This window comes from Procambarus clarkii, chromosome 38, assembly GCF_040958095.1.
Source record: "Procambarus clarkii isolate CNS0578487 chromosome 38, FALCON_Pclarkii_2.0, whole genome shotgun sequence".
In the NCBI taxonomy this organism is placed as follows: domain Eukaryota; kingdom Metazoa; phylum Arthropoda; class Malacostraca; order Decapoda; family Cambaridae; genus Procambarus; species Procambarus clarkii.
In genome coordinates, this window is record NC_091187.1 from 8,681,462 (window position 1) to 8,695,364 (window position 13,903).

Sequence of the window (13,903 nt, forward strand, 5' to 3'; positions counted from 1 at the left end):
TCCGTCTATAGAAAATGGGATATCATTACCACATACTATTATAAATTCACCACCTATTATGGTGGGAATTATTCTTAAATACATTAGTCTTTGGACTTTACCATCATAAAAACATCTCATATAAATTAACTTAATTATCAGAATTAAAATAGAGTAAATGTGACCCTTCTATCACTTACTGTCATCTGGACAATGTAAGCCAGGCATCAGGGAGGAGGGAGTGGTCAGCCATTGTTATTGTAATTAGACCAGAGTCATGGAGCAAATTCAGCTCCTATAAATTCTCTTGGACGAAGTGTTATGGAAGATCAGAGTAGTGATCTGCCATCATCAACACGCTGTCATCAATCTCAAGGGAAGTGTCTTTCCGAAACCTGTTTATCTTTCATTTATGGCCATTAATGTCAATAGATATAGGGTGAGCCGGTTAGATCACGAGATCGCCTCATACTAAAGGTAATTAAGCCAGGTCTTTATGGTTCCTTGTACAGTGTTTTCTCTGATATAGCTGTCATATATTAGGATTCTGGCTTTACAGCTAGCGCCCTTTTGACAGGTCAAGACGAGGAAGCATGCTTTGTGTACCAGTTACTGGGTGATGGAAGCTACCTCAAAGAGGATAATTTGGTGTCTACATCCTGGTTATACCTGGTGGACTAAGGCCTGCTGTACAATAAGATAAGGAACCTCTTCAATGTGTAGTTAATACTGTAGTTTGATTGGCTGCATATATATAAATTTAATATAAACCCCCCCTAATGTGTAGAGGAGCGATTTGTGAGATTTTGAGATTATTGCAGAAATACAGTCCACTTATCATTATACAAATTGCTATCGAAGTATACAAATTAACATAAATATAAATTCTATATAAATTCATTTAAATTAAATAAATATAAATCTCACAGGTCGGTTCCCACATTATTTGGACCTTCGGAACCGGAATATTGGTCCTATGAACCCACATTTGGTCATCTTAGTACCGGATGAACCAGTTAACCAGTGGATTCATTAAATATACTAGTGCAGTGTGATTTATACAAAGCCAGCAGTCAAAGACGGCGGCGTTGCCTCGAGCGAGTTCACGAGCCCCGCTCAGTTCAGATAAGCCTTAGTCAGCGGTTTCATGCACACCCACAGATTTGGTGGCGTGTTATTCTGTGAAATGACAGCGCTAATATTGAAGCCAGCCAAATTAGTGACTGTGTCTTCGTGATATATTATTCTTCGCGGCAGGGGATCGTATTCCAGGGACCATAGGATTAAGAACCTGCCCGAAACGCTACGCGTACTAGTGGCTGTACAAGAATGTAACAACTCTTGTATATATCTCAAAACAAAAAAAAATATTATTCACTGATTTCGTGGTGTTAAATTTCGCGAGAGATTATCTACGAATTTTGTGGAGTTTATTTCGCGAGGTCACTAATAATATTTAATACTTCTAGATAATATTAGAAGTTTCATAGAGGCTATTATCAATAAATGTGTAGATTATTTCTCCAAAATAGAGAATTATTTAATATATATTGCACTAGTGATCTCAATATAATATTTACTAATTGCCAACCCACAACAGGGTAGGATATTACCATTGACTAGTTGAACTATTTATTGTTCATCCTAGTCCCATTATTACCATAGTCTAGTTGTACTATATTGAACAACCTAGCACCATTAATGAATGGTCCAGACCCTATTTTGGGTGTAATTTTTATCAACTCGAGTTGAGTTGTATATATAATAATTTACTTATGGTCATTACACCTTTGAGTGATTAATTAGTGTCTATACCATCCTAGGGTGATATAGAAGAGCTAACCTAAAGGTACTTCCAGTGACACTGGTTTATCACTCAAATCATTAGTGTGTATGATTGTATATATATAATGTGTATTAATTTTAAGTGCTAACCTCTAGTAGAGGTAGGATTACAGCCTAGTGAGTGCAGAATTTTACCCTAGGCTACCATCAGTGCTTGTTCAGTATTATGAGCGACCCAAGTACAAGCCCCACAAGGCTTCACCAACTAGCCAGTATGGATAATGCAGGGAGAATGAAAAGAACCCTTGCAGGTCTTAAAGGCCACTTAACAAGACAGATCAAGAAATGTGAAGATTTGTTACAACAATCTCAAGTTGATTATGCTGACCTCGAAAGCTATTATCAAGCAGCTGCAGGTAAATTTTAGCAAATCAAATGCCAAATAGCAACATATGTGGCTGAACTTGCCAACACCAATTTATCAGAAACAGAAATAGACGACATTATGGTTGATCTAGCGAGTTATGAAGATCACACTCAGGCCACGTTACAGCCTTACGTCAAATTAATTGCCCAGAACAAGGCAACAGCAACAACAACAACAGTTGCATCTAATACGAGTCAAGCAGAAGCTCGACTCCCTCCAATTAATTTACCCACTTTCTCAGGAAAAGATGAGGAAGATTGGGACGAATTTTGGAACAAATTCGTTGACCTTGTGGACTCAAAACAATCTTTACCAAAGAGTAGTAAATTCTCTTATTTGCCAGGCCAATTATCAGGTGAGGCTAAAACAGTAGTATCCCATCTGAGATTAACTAATGATGGCTATGATCTGGCAGTAAAACTCCTCAAGGATAATTATGCTGATCCAGAAGTAAGAACATCACATTTAGTTCATGAGCTGTTGCATTTACCCCCACCGGAGGCTTCAGCTGATTCACTCCAAGTCTTCAAGCTGGAGGTAGAATCATTGATCAATGCCCTCAGCCTGACAGCAGATACAAACGGGGCTGAGTGGGTCTTGAAAATAATTGTCCAGGAGAAAATACCTAGGGACATATTGAGACAAATGAGTGCTCATTACAATAAAAGTATCTTATCCATGAATGAAATATCTGAAGGTTTAAAGTCAGTAGTTCATCAATTACGAAAAGATGACAAATTAAAACCACCAGGTAAACCCTCAGAAACCAATAATAGTAAACCACAGAGTACCAAAGGTACTCCAAATCAATCTAGACAATATAATTCAACACCAAAGTGGAACAGTAGCAGTGTGGGTGTATATGCAGTGGGATCCTCCAAGCCTATAGTTACTGTGTCACCCAAGAACGTGACACCAAAGGGTACTGGAAGCTATGGAACATGTTTGTTCTGCGATGAGAAACATTCAATGTACCACTGCTCTAATTTTCCTGATAGTGACGCCCGTGTTGAGCGACTCAAAGATTTGCAACATTGCACGAGGTGCCTCAGGAAACATAACATCAAGGACTGTGAGACCCAATTACACACCTGTAATAGGTGTAACAAAGGTCAGCACCATGCAGCATTGTGCAGAGACATCAAAACAACGTCTCCAAACCCCAAGGTGGAAGATAGCATTCCCACCACAGTACAGTACTGCAAGGTGCAACCAACACAGAGTGTCCAATCCGCGAAGTCTAAAGGTAATACAACTTTGCCTACTGCCCAAATTACCATCCTGAATAAGAGGGCCAAGGTCCATACCCGTGGGTTGTTTGACCAAGGATCCCAGAGAACATATGTCACTAAAAAGTTGGCAGATGAACTACAATTAAGGCCTGTAGCCCAGATGTCATTCAATATCTCAGGGTTTGTAACAGATGCAGGACCTCAAGTCTACCAGGTGGTACAACCATCAGTACGTTTAGGCAGGTACGTCTGTCGAGTACAAGCCATTGTGGTGGACAAAATACCAGTAGACCTACAAGTTCAAGGTCTGAGAGCAACAGCCAAATTCCTGAGAAATAGAGGAATAAAATTGGCAGATAATATTAAGTCTGATCACCTCACCGACTTCGGTCTCCTTGTAGGGACAGACTGTCATCGATTCATCGGTAGCCCTACTAAATATCAGGGCATAACCATGTTAAACTCTGCAGGAGGTAAATTACTCTCAGGCCCAGTATCAAGCCTGAGGAGACCTATGCCTGCAGATAAACAATACCAATAGAAGTCTAAATTTGTCAGCTGATTATATTTCTCCAGTAGCATTATACTAAGGAGATTACAGCTGACTATAGTAACAGAGGTTGATGTTAGTATCATCATTTAAAGCTCAAGATGAGTTCATGAGGCCTCAGTGGCAAATCAGTGAACAGTAGCCTAAACAGCTACAAGTCACTGCGACCAATGTCACTGAACCCACTGCAGTCTCAGAACCATACTTTACTTTAATGATGAGCTATTCAATCTTCTGAATCAATTAACTAAATTAAACCCCAATAAATCTGATGACTGATTTGATACATTTATTATTTAATCAAGATGCATTCCATGGGCCTCAGTGTTTATATATCAGTGACCAGTTACCGGAACAAACTTCAAGTTATATCTAATGTCACTGATCTCACTGCAGTCCCTGAATCATACTTGACTGTAGTACTTGATCACATTCAGTCTTCTGGGTTAAATAATATGTAATTAGGCTTGAATTTTAGCCTTTCAAGAGTTAACAGGGAAATGAAATCGCATTAGACTTCTAACCCCTGCAACTCTAGTACGGGACATCCGTCCTGTACGAACAGACACACAAATGTGTGATTACTAACTACTAACATCAAATTAATCTAATAATTCGAAGGAGGAGTATCGGTGTTTGTCTGTTCTAAATAGGACTTCGACCCGTGAGCAGCCCCTGGGGAATTATGTCGGAAAATCCGACACCATTTAATAATATCATACAGACAGATAATATTGCTGCTGTATTGTATACACAAGTTACCCATAGAAAATGTAAATTGTAGTGGAATTTCTGTCTATAGAAAATGGGATATCATTACCACATACTATTATAAATTCACCACCTATTATGGTGGGAATTATTCTTAAATACATTAGTCTTTGGACTTTACCATCATAAAAACATCTCATATAAATTAACTTAATTATCAGAATTAAAATAGAGTAAATGTGACCCTTCTATCACTTACTGTCATCTGGACAATGTAAGCCAGGCGTCAGGGAGGAGGGAGTGGTCAGCCATTGTTATTGTAATTAGACCAGAGTCATGGAGCAAATTCAGCTCCTATAAATTCTCTTGGACGAAGTGTTATGGAAGATCAGAGTAGTGATCTGCCATCATCAACACGCTGTCATCAATCTCAAGGGAAGTGTCTTTCCGAAACCTGTTTATCTTTCATTTATGGCCATTAATGTCAATAGATATAGGGTGAGCCGGTTAGATCACGAGATCGCCTCATACTAAAGGTAATTAAGCCAGGTCTTTATGGTTCCTTGTACAGTGTTTTCTCTGATATAGCTGTCATATATTAGGATTCTGGCTTTACAGCTAGCGCCCTTTTGACAGGTCAAGACGAGGAAGCATGCTTTGTGTACCAGTTACTGGGTGATGGAAGCTACCTCAAAGAGGATAATTTGGTGTCTACATCCTGGTTATACCTGGTGGACTAAGGCCTGCTGTACAATAAGATAAGGAACCTCTTCAATGTGTAGTTAATACTGTAGTTTGATGCGCTGCATATATATAAATTTAATATAAACCCCCCCTAATGTGTAGAGGAGCGATTTGTGAGATTTTGAGATTATTGCAGAAATACAGTCCACTTATCATTATACAAATTGCTATCGAAGTATACAAATTAACATAAATATAAATTCTATATAAATTCATTTAAATTAAATAAATATAAATCTCACAGGTCGGTTCCCACATTATTTGGACCTTCGGAACCGGAATATTGGTCCTATGAACCCACATTTGGTCATCTTAGTACCGGATGAACCAGTTAACCAGTGGATTCATTAAATATACTAGTGCAGTGTGATTTATACAAAGCCAGCAGTCAAAGACGGCGGCGTTGCCTCGAGCGAGTTCACGAGCCCCGCTCAGTTCAGATAAGCCTTAGTCAGCGGTTTCATGCACACCCACAGATTTGGTGGCGTGTTATTCTGTGAAATGACAGCGCTAATATTGAAGCCAGCCAAATTAGTGACTGTGTCTTCGTGATATATTATTCTTCGCGGCAGGGGATCGTATTCCAGGGACCATAGGATTAAGAACCTGCCCGAAACGCTACGCGTACTAGTGGCTGTACAAGAATGTAACAACTCTTGTATATATCTCAAAACAAAAAAAAATATTATTCACTGATTTCGTGGTGTTAAATTTCGCGAGAGATTATCTACGAATTTTGTGGAGTTTATTTCGCGAGGTCACTAATAATATTTAATACTTCTAGATAATATTAGAAGTTTCATAGAGGCTATTATCAATAAATGTGTAGATTATTTCTCCAAAATAGAGAATTATTTAATATATATTGCACTAGTGATCTCAATATAATATTTACTAATTGCCAACCCACAACAGGGTAGGATATTACCATTGACTAGTTGAACTATTTATTGTTCATCCTAGTCCCATTATTACCATAGTCTAGTTGTACTATATTGAACAACCTAGCACCATTAATGAATGGTCCAGACCCTATTTTGGGTGTAATTTTTATCAACTCGAGTTGAGTTGTATATATAATAATTTACTTATGGTCATTACACCTTTGAGTGATTAATTAGTGTCTATACCATCCTAGGGTGATATAGAAGAGCTAACCTAAAGGTACTTCCAGTGACACTGGTTTATCACTCAAATCATTAGTGTGTATGATTGTATATATATAATGTGTATTAATTTTAAGTGCTAACCTCTAGTAGAGGTAGGATTACAGCCTAGTGAGTGCAGAATTTTACCCTAGGCTACCATCAGTGCTTGTTCAGTATTATGAGCGACCCAAGTACAAGCCCCACAAGGCTTCACCAACTAGCCAGTATGGATAATGCAGGGAGAATGAAAAGAACCCTTGCAGGTCTTAAAGGCCACTTAACAAGACAGATCAAGAAATGTGAAGATTTGTTACAACAATCTCAAGTTGATTATGCTGACCTCGAAAGCTATTATCAAGCAGCTGCAGGTAAATTTTAGCAAATCAAATGCCAAATAGCAACATATGTGGCTGAACTTGCCAACACCAATTTATCAGAAACAGAAATAGACGACATTATGGTTGATCTAGCGAGTTATGAAGATCACACTCAGGCCACGTTACAGCCTTACGTCAAATTAATTGCCCAGAACAAGGCAACAGCAACAACAACAACAGTTGCATCTAATACGAGTCAAGCAGAAGCTCGACTCCCTCCAATTAATTTACCCACTTTCTCAGGAAAAGATGAGGAAGATTGGGACGAATTTTGGAACAAATTCGTTGACCTTGTGGACTCAAAACAATCTTTACCAAAGAGTAGTAAATTCTCTTATTTGCCAGGCCAATTATCAGGTGAGGCTAAAACAGTAGTATCCCATCTGAGATTAACTAATGATGGCTATGATCTGGCAGTAAAACTCCTCAAGGATAATTATGCTGATCCAGAAGTAAGAACATCACATTTAGTTCATGAGCTGTTGCATTTACCCCCACCGGAGGCTTCAGCTGATTCACTCCAAGTCTTCAAGCTGGAGGTAGAATCATTGATCAATGCCCTCAGCCTGACAGCAGATACAAACGGGGCTGAGTGGGTCTTGAAAATAATTGTCCAGGAGAAAATACCTAGGGACATATTGAGACAAATGAGTGCTCATTACAATAAAAGTATCTTATCCATGAATGAAATATCTGAAGGTTTAAAGTCAGTAGTTCATCAATTACGAAAAGATGACAAATTAAAACCACCAGGTAAACCCTCAGAAACCAATAATAGTAAACCACAGAGTACCAAAGGTACTCCAAATCAATCTAGACAATATAATTCAACACCAAAGTGGAACAGTAGCAGTGTGGGTGTATATGCAGTGGGATCCTCCAAGCCTATAGTTACTGTGTCACCCAAGAACGTGACACCAAAGGGTACTGGAAGCTATGGAACATGTTTGTTCTGCGATGAGAAACATTCAATGTACCACTGCTCTAATTTTCCTGATAGTGACGCCCGTGTTGAGCGACTCAAAGATTTGCAACATTGCACGAGGTGCCTCAGGAAACATAACATCAAGGACTGTGAGACCCAATTACACACCTGTAATAGGTGTAACAAAGGTCAGCACCATGCAGCATTGTGCAGAGACATCAAAACAACGTCTCCAAACCCCAAGGTGGAAGATAGCATTCCCACCACAGTACAGTACTGCAAGGTGCAACCAACACAGAGTGTCCAATCCGCGAAGTCTAAAGGTAATACAACTTTGCCTACTGCCCAAATTACCATCCTGAATAAGAGGGCCAAGGTCCATACCCGTGGGTTGTTTGACCAAGGATCCCAGAGAACATATGTCACTAAAAAGTTGGCAGATGAACTACAATTAAGGCCTGTAGCCCAGATGTCATTCAATATCTCAGGGTTTGTAACAGATGCAGGACCTCAAGTCTACCAGGTGGTACAACCATCAGTACGTTTAGGCAGGTACGTCTGTCGAGTACAAGCCATTGTGGTGGACAAAATACCAGTAGACCTACAAGTTCAAGGTCTGAGAGCAACAGCCAAATTCCTGAGAAATAGAGGAATAAAATTGGCAGATAATATTAAGTCTGATCACCTCACCGACTTCGGTCTCCTTGTAGGGACAGACTGTCATCGATTCATCGGTAGCCCTACTAAATATCAGGGCATAACCATGTTAAACTCTGCAGGAGGTAAATTACTCTCAGGCCCAGTATCAAGCCTGAGGAGACCTATGCCTGCAGATAAACAATACCAATAGAAGTCTAAATTTGTCAGCTGATTATATTTCTCCAGTAGCATTATACTAAGGAGATTACAGCTGACTATAGTAACAGAGGTTGATGTTAGTATCATCATTTAAAGCTCAAGATGAGTTCATGAGGCCTCAGTGGCAAATCAGTGAACAGTAGCCTAAACAGCTACAAGTCACTGCGACCAATGTCACTGAACCCACTGCAGTCTCAGAACCATACTTTACTTTAATGATGAGCTATTCAATCTTCTGAATCAATTAACTAAATTAAACCCCAATAAATCTGATGACTGATTTGATACATTTATTATTTAATCAAGATGCATTCCATGGGCCTCAGTGTTTATATATCAGTGACCAGTTACCGGAACAAACTTCAAGTTATATCTAATGTCACTGATCTCACTGCAGTCCCTGAATCATACTTGACTGTAGTACTTGATCACATTCAGTCTTCTGGGTTAAATAATATGTAATTAGGCTTGAATTTTAGCCTTTCAAGAGTTAACAGGGAAATGAAATCGCATTAGACTTCTAACCCCTGCAACTCTAGTACGGGACATCCGTCCTGTACGAACAGACACACAAATGTGTGATTACTAACTACTAACATCAAATTAATCTAATAATTCGAAGGAGGAGTATCGGTGTTTGTCTGTTCTAAATAGGACTTCGACCCGTGAGCAGCCCCTGGGGAATTATGTCGGAAAATCCGACACCATTTAATAATATCATACAGACAGATAATATTGCTGCTGTATTGTATACACAAGTTACCCATAGAAAATGTAAATTGTAGTGGAATTTCTGTCTATAGAAAATGGGATATCATTACCACATACTATTATAAATTCACCACCTATTATGGTGGGAATTATTCTTAAATACATTAGTCTTTGGACTTTACCATCATAAAAACATCTCATATAAATTAACTTAATTATCAGAATTAAAATAGAGTAAATGTGACCCTTCTATCACTTACTGTCATCTGGACAATGTAAGCCAGGCGTCAGGGAGGAGGGAGTGGTCAGCCATTGTTATTGTAATTAGACCAGAGTCATGGAGCAAATTCAGCTCCTATAAATTCTCTTGGACGAAGTGTTATGGAAGATCAGAGTAGTGATCTGCCATCATCAACACGCTGTCATCAATCTCAAGGGAAGTGTCTTTCCGAAACCTGTTTATCTTTCATTTATGGCCATTAATGTCAATAGATATAGGGTGAGCCGGTTAGATCACGAGATCGCCTCATACTAAAGGTAATTAAGCCAGGTCTTTATGGTTCCTTGTACAGTGTTTTCTCTGATATAGCTGTCATATACAGTGCTTCCTCAGACTAACGAACCCCGCTCTATCGAATTCCCGGAAGAGCCGAACAAATTGAATTCGGTACCAAATGTTCAGTGGAACATACAAATGTTCGATTAAGTGAGGAATGTTCGTCCAAGCGGTCACCGAGGCCGAGCGTCAGAGCTGGCTGTCATCAACTATGATTCGCCAGAGTGTAAACAGTTATGTAGTGTTTTATTATCCCTACCCATTGTTTCTAGGGAGAAATGGTGATAAAAATGGTGATAAAATGGTGTCAGGGAGGCATTGGTGAGAGAGTTATTGTCAGGAGGCAACACGTGCTCCCCCGCCCCCACCCTCCTTCCTCCACCTGACCACAGAGACCACCTACTACCTCACTCTCCTCTCGTCGTCAGATGCCAAGAGTCAATTTAATGATAATTATCGCATTATCTACACTGAAAATAGCCTTTTTATTAGAAAAATGTCATATTGGAGCAATAATAATGGTGAAAATTGTAATATATACAGTACATATTTTAAACAGTTTGAACACATTTCCTTTTCACAGAATTTTTAATACAATTGGGGTGTAGATAACAGCCGGCATTGTGTGGCCGGCCGGTCGCTCCCTGAGCCATTGGGGGGGGTGAGGGGTGGGAGGGGGGGGGGGTTGTTTCCTGGATCCCTCCCTCCCTCCTCTAACAGCCTACGTACTGTACTAATATCTATTTAGAATAAATTTTGAGGAGGCCAATAAAACAAGCACAGGTCGTGTGAACGTTGGGCCTTGGTGAGGTGGCTGGCATCATTTGTGGTGGTGTCAGGGGAGGCAGGCGGTGTCAGGGGAGGCAGGTGGTGTCAGGGGAGGCAGGTGGTGTCAGGGGAGGCAGGCGGTGTCAGGGGAGGCAGGTGGTGTCAGGGGAGGCAGGTGGTGTCAGGGGAGGCAGGCGGTGTCAGGGGAGGCAGGTGGTGTCAGGGGAGGCAGGTGGTGTCAGGGGAGGCAGGCGGTGTCAGGGGAGGCAGGTGGTGTCAGGGGAGGCAGGTGGTGTCAGGGGAGGCAGGCGGTGTCAGGGGAGGCAGGTGGTGTCAGGGGAGGCAGGTGGTGTCAGGGGAGGCAGGTGGTGTCAGGGGAGGCAGGTGGTGTCAGGGGAGGCAGGTGGTGTCAGGGGAGGCAGGCGGTGTCAGGGGAGGCAGGCGGTGTCAGGGGAGGCAGGTGGTGTCAGGGGAGGCAGGTGGTGTCAGGGGAGGCAGGTGGTGTCAGGGGAGGCAGGTGGTGTCAGGGGAGGCAGGTGGTGTCAGGGGAGGCAGGTGGTGTCAGGGGAGGCAGGCGGTGTCAGGGGAGGCAGGTGGTGGAAAGAGGCAGGCGGTGTCAGGGGAGGCAGGTGGTGGAAAGAGGCAGGTGGTGTCAGGGGAGGCAGGTGGGGTCAGGGGAGGCAGGCGGTGTCAGGGGAGGCAGGCGGTGTCAGGGGAGGCAGGCGGGGTCAGGGGAGGCAGGCGGGGTCAGGGGAGGCAGGTTGGTCAGGGGAGGCAGGTGGGGTCAGGGGAGGCAGGCGGGGTCAGGGGAGGCAGGCGGGGTCAGGGGAGGCAGGCGGGGTCAGGGGAGGCAGGTGGTGGAAAGAGGCAGGCGGTGTCAGGGGAGGCAGGTGGGGTCAAGGGAGGCAGGTGGGGTCAGGGGAGGCAGGCGGGGTCAGGGGAGGCAGGCGGGGTCAGGGGAGGCAGGTGGTGGAAAGAGGCAGGCGGTGTCAGGGGAGGCAGGTGGTGGAAAGAGGCAGGTGGTGTCAGGGGAGGCAGGCGGTGTCAGGGGAGGCAGGTGGTGGAAAGAGGCAGGCGGTGTCAGGGGAGGCAGGTGGTGGAAAGAGGCAGGTGGTGTCAGGGGAGGCAGGTGGGGTCAGGGGAGGCAGGCGGTGTCAGGGGAGGCAGGCGGTGTCAGGGGAGGCAGGCGGGGTCAGGGGAGGCAGGTGGTGTCAGGGGAGGCAGGTGGGGTCAGGGGAGGCAGGCGGGGTCAGGGGAGGCAGGTTGGTCAGGGGAGGCAGGTGGTGTCAGGGGAGGCAGGTGGGGTCAGGGGAGGCAGGTGGTGTCAGGGGAGGCAGGTGGTGTCAGGGGAGGCAGGCGGGGTCAGGGGAGGCAGGTTGGTCAGGGGAGGCAGGCGGGGTCAGGGGAGGCAGGTGGTGTCAGGGGAGGCAGGTGGGGTCAAGGGAGGCAGGTGGGGTCAGGGGAGGCAGGTGGGGTCAGGGGAGGCAGGTGGGGTCAGGGGAGGCAGGTGGGGTCAGGGTAGGCAGGTGGGGTCAGGGTAGGCAGGTGGGGTCAGGGTAGGCAGGTGGGGTCAGGGGAGGCAGGTGGGGTCAGGGGAGGCAGGTGGTGTCAGGGGAGGCAGGTGGGGTCAGGGTAGGCAGGTGGGGTCAGGGGAGGCAGGTGGGGTCAGGGGAGGCAGGTGGTGGAAAGAGGCAGGTGGGGTCAGTGGTGGAAGGTGTTGTCAGGGGAGGTGGAAGTGGAGAGAGAAGGGTGGTGACCACGCATGGCTGCCAAACCTCTCATTCATACTCTATTATAAATCTCAATCTTAGCTGTAAAATATTTATGCCAAAATATGTTAATTTTCGTGTATTAATATACATTATTAATCATTAACACGTTTTATTGTTTCCTGAAGAAAACAATAGCTGACTTGGCATTGTGGTGTGTATGGCCGGGTACCTGGGGGGTGGGGGTGGGGGGGGTCCTGGAGGTGTGAGAGGAGACCTGTCAACCCATCATTTTTTTTTGTCGGGCGAGTTGAGACGCTTCCAAGCCTGCTGCTTCAATACACGGTGTGGGTGGTGTGGGTGGTGTGGTATGGTTTGGGTGGTGTGGTGTGGTTTGGGTGTGGGTGGGTTGGTGTGGGTGGTGTGGTTGGGTGTGGGGGGATGATGTGGGTGGTGTGGGGTGTGTGGGGGATGATGTGGGTGATGGTGTGGGGTGTGTGGGTGGTGGTGTGGGGAGTGTGGGTGGTGGGGGCGAATGGTGTTAGTGGTGTTGGGGAGGGTGTGGGTGGTGTGGGGGATGGTGTGGGTGGTGTGGGGGATGGTGTGGATGGTGTGGGGGATGATGTGGGTGGTGTGGGTGGTGGTGTGTGGATGGTGTGGGGGATGATGTGGGTGGTGTGGGGTGTGTGGGGGATGGTGTGGGTGGTGGTGTGGGGTGTGTGGGTGGTGGTGTGGGGAGTGTGGGTGGTGGGGGCGAATGGTGTTAGTGGTGTGGGGGATGGTGTGGGTGGTGTGGGGGAGGATGGTGTGGGTGGTGTGGAGGGTGGTGTGGGGGATGGTGTGGGTGGTGTGGGTGGTGTGGAGGGTGGTGTGGGGGATGGTGTGGGTGGTGTGGGGGATGGTGTGGGTGGTGTGGGGGATGGTGTGGAGGATGGTGTGGGTGGTGTGGAGGATGGTGTGGGTGGTGTGGAGGATGGTGTGGGTGGTGTGGAGGATGGTGTGGGTGGTGTGGGTGGTGTGGGGGATGGTGTGGGTGGTGTGGGTGGTGTGGGGGATGGTGTGGGTGGTGTGGGGGATGGTATGGGTGGTGTGGGGGATGGTGTGGGTGGTGTGGGGGATGGTATGGGTGGTGTGGGGGATGGTGTGGGTGGTGTGGGGGATGGTGTGGGTGGTGTGGGGGATGGTGTGGGTGGTGTAGGGGATGGTGTGGGTGGTGTGGAGGATGGTGTGGGGATGGTGTGGGTGGTGTGGGGGATGGTATGGGTGGTGTGGGGGATGTGGAGGATGGTGTGGAGGATGGTGTGGGTGGTGTGGAGGATGATGTGGGTGGTGTGGAGGATGGTGAGGGTGGTGTGGAGGATGGTGTGGGTGGTGTGGGGGATGGTGTGGGTGGTGTGGGGGATGGTGTGGAGGATGGTGTGGG

At 45.2% G+C, this 13,903-nt stretch overlaps 1 protein-coding gene across 1 annotated transcript in view; it reads right to left on the reverse strand.

The window, feature by feature from the left end:
* The window catches only part of LOC138372378 (uncharacterized), an 86,203-nt gene that overhangs the window by 41,831 nt on the left and 30,469 nt on the right, over positions 1 to 13,903 (reverse strand). The window lies entirely within an intron of this gene.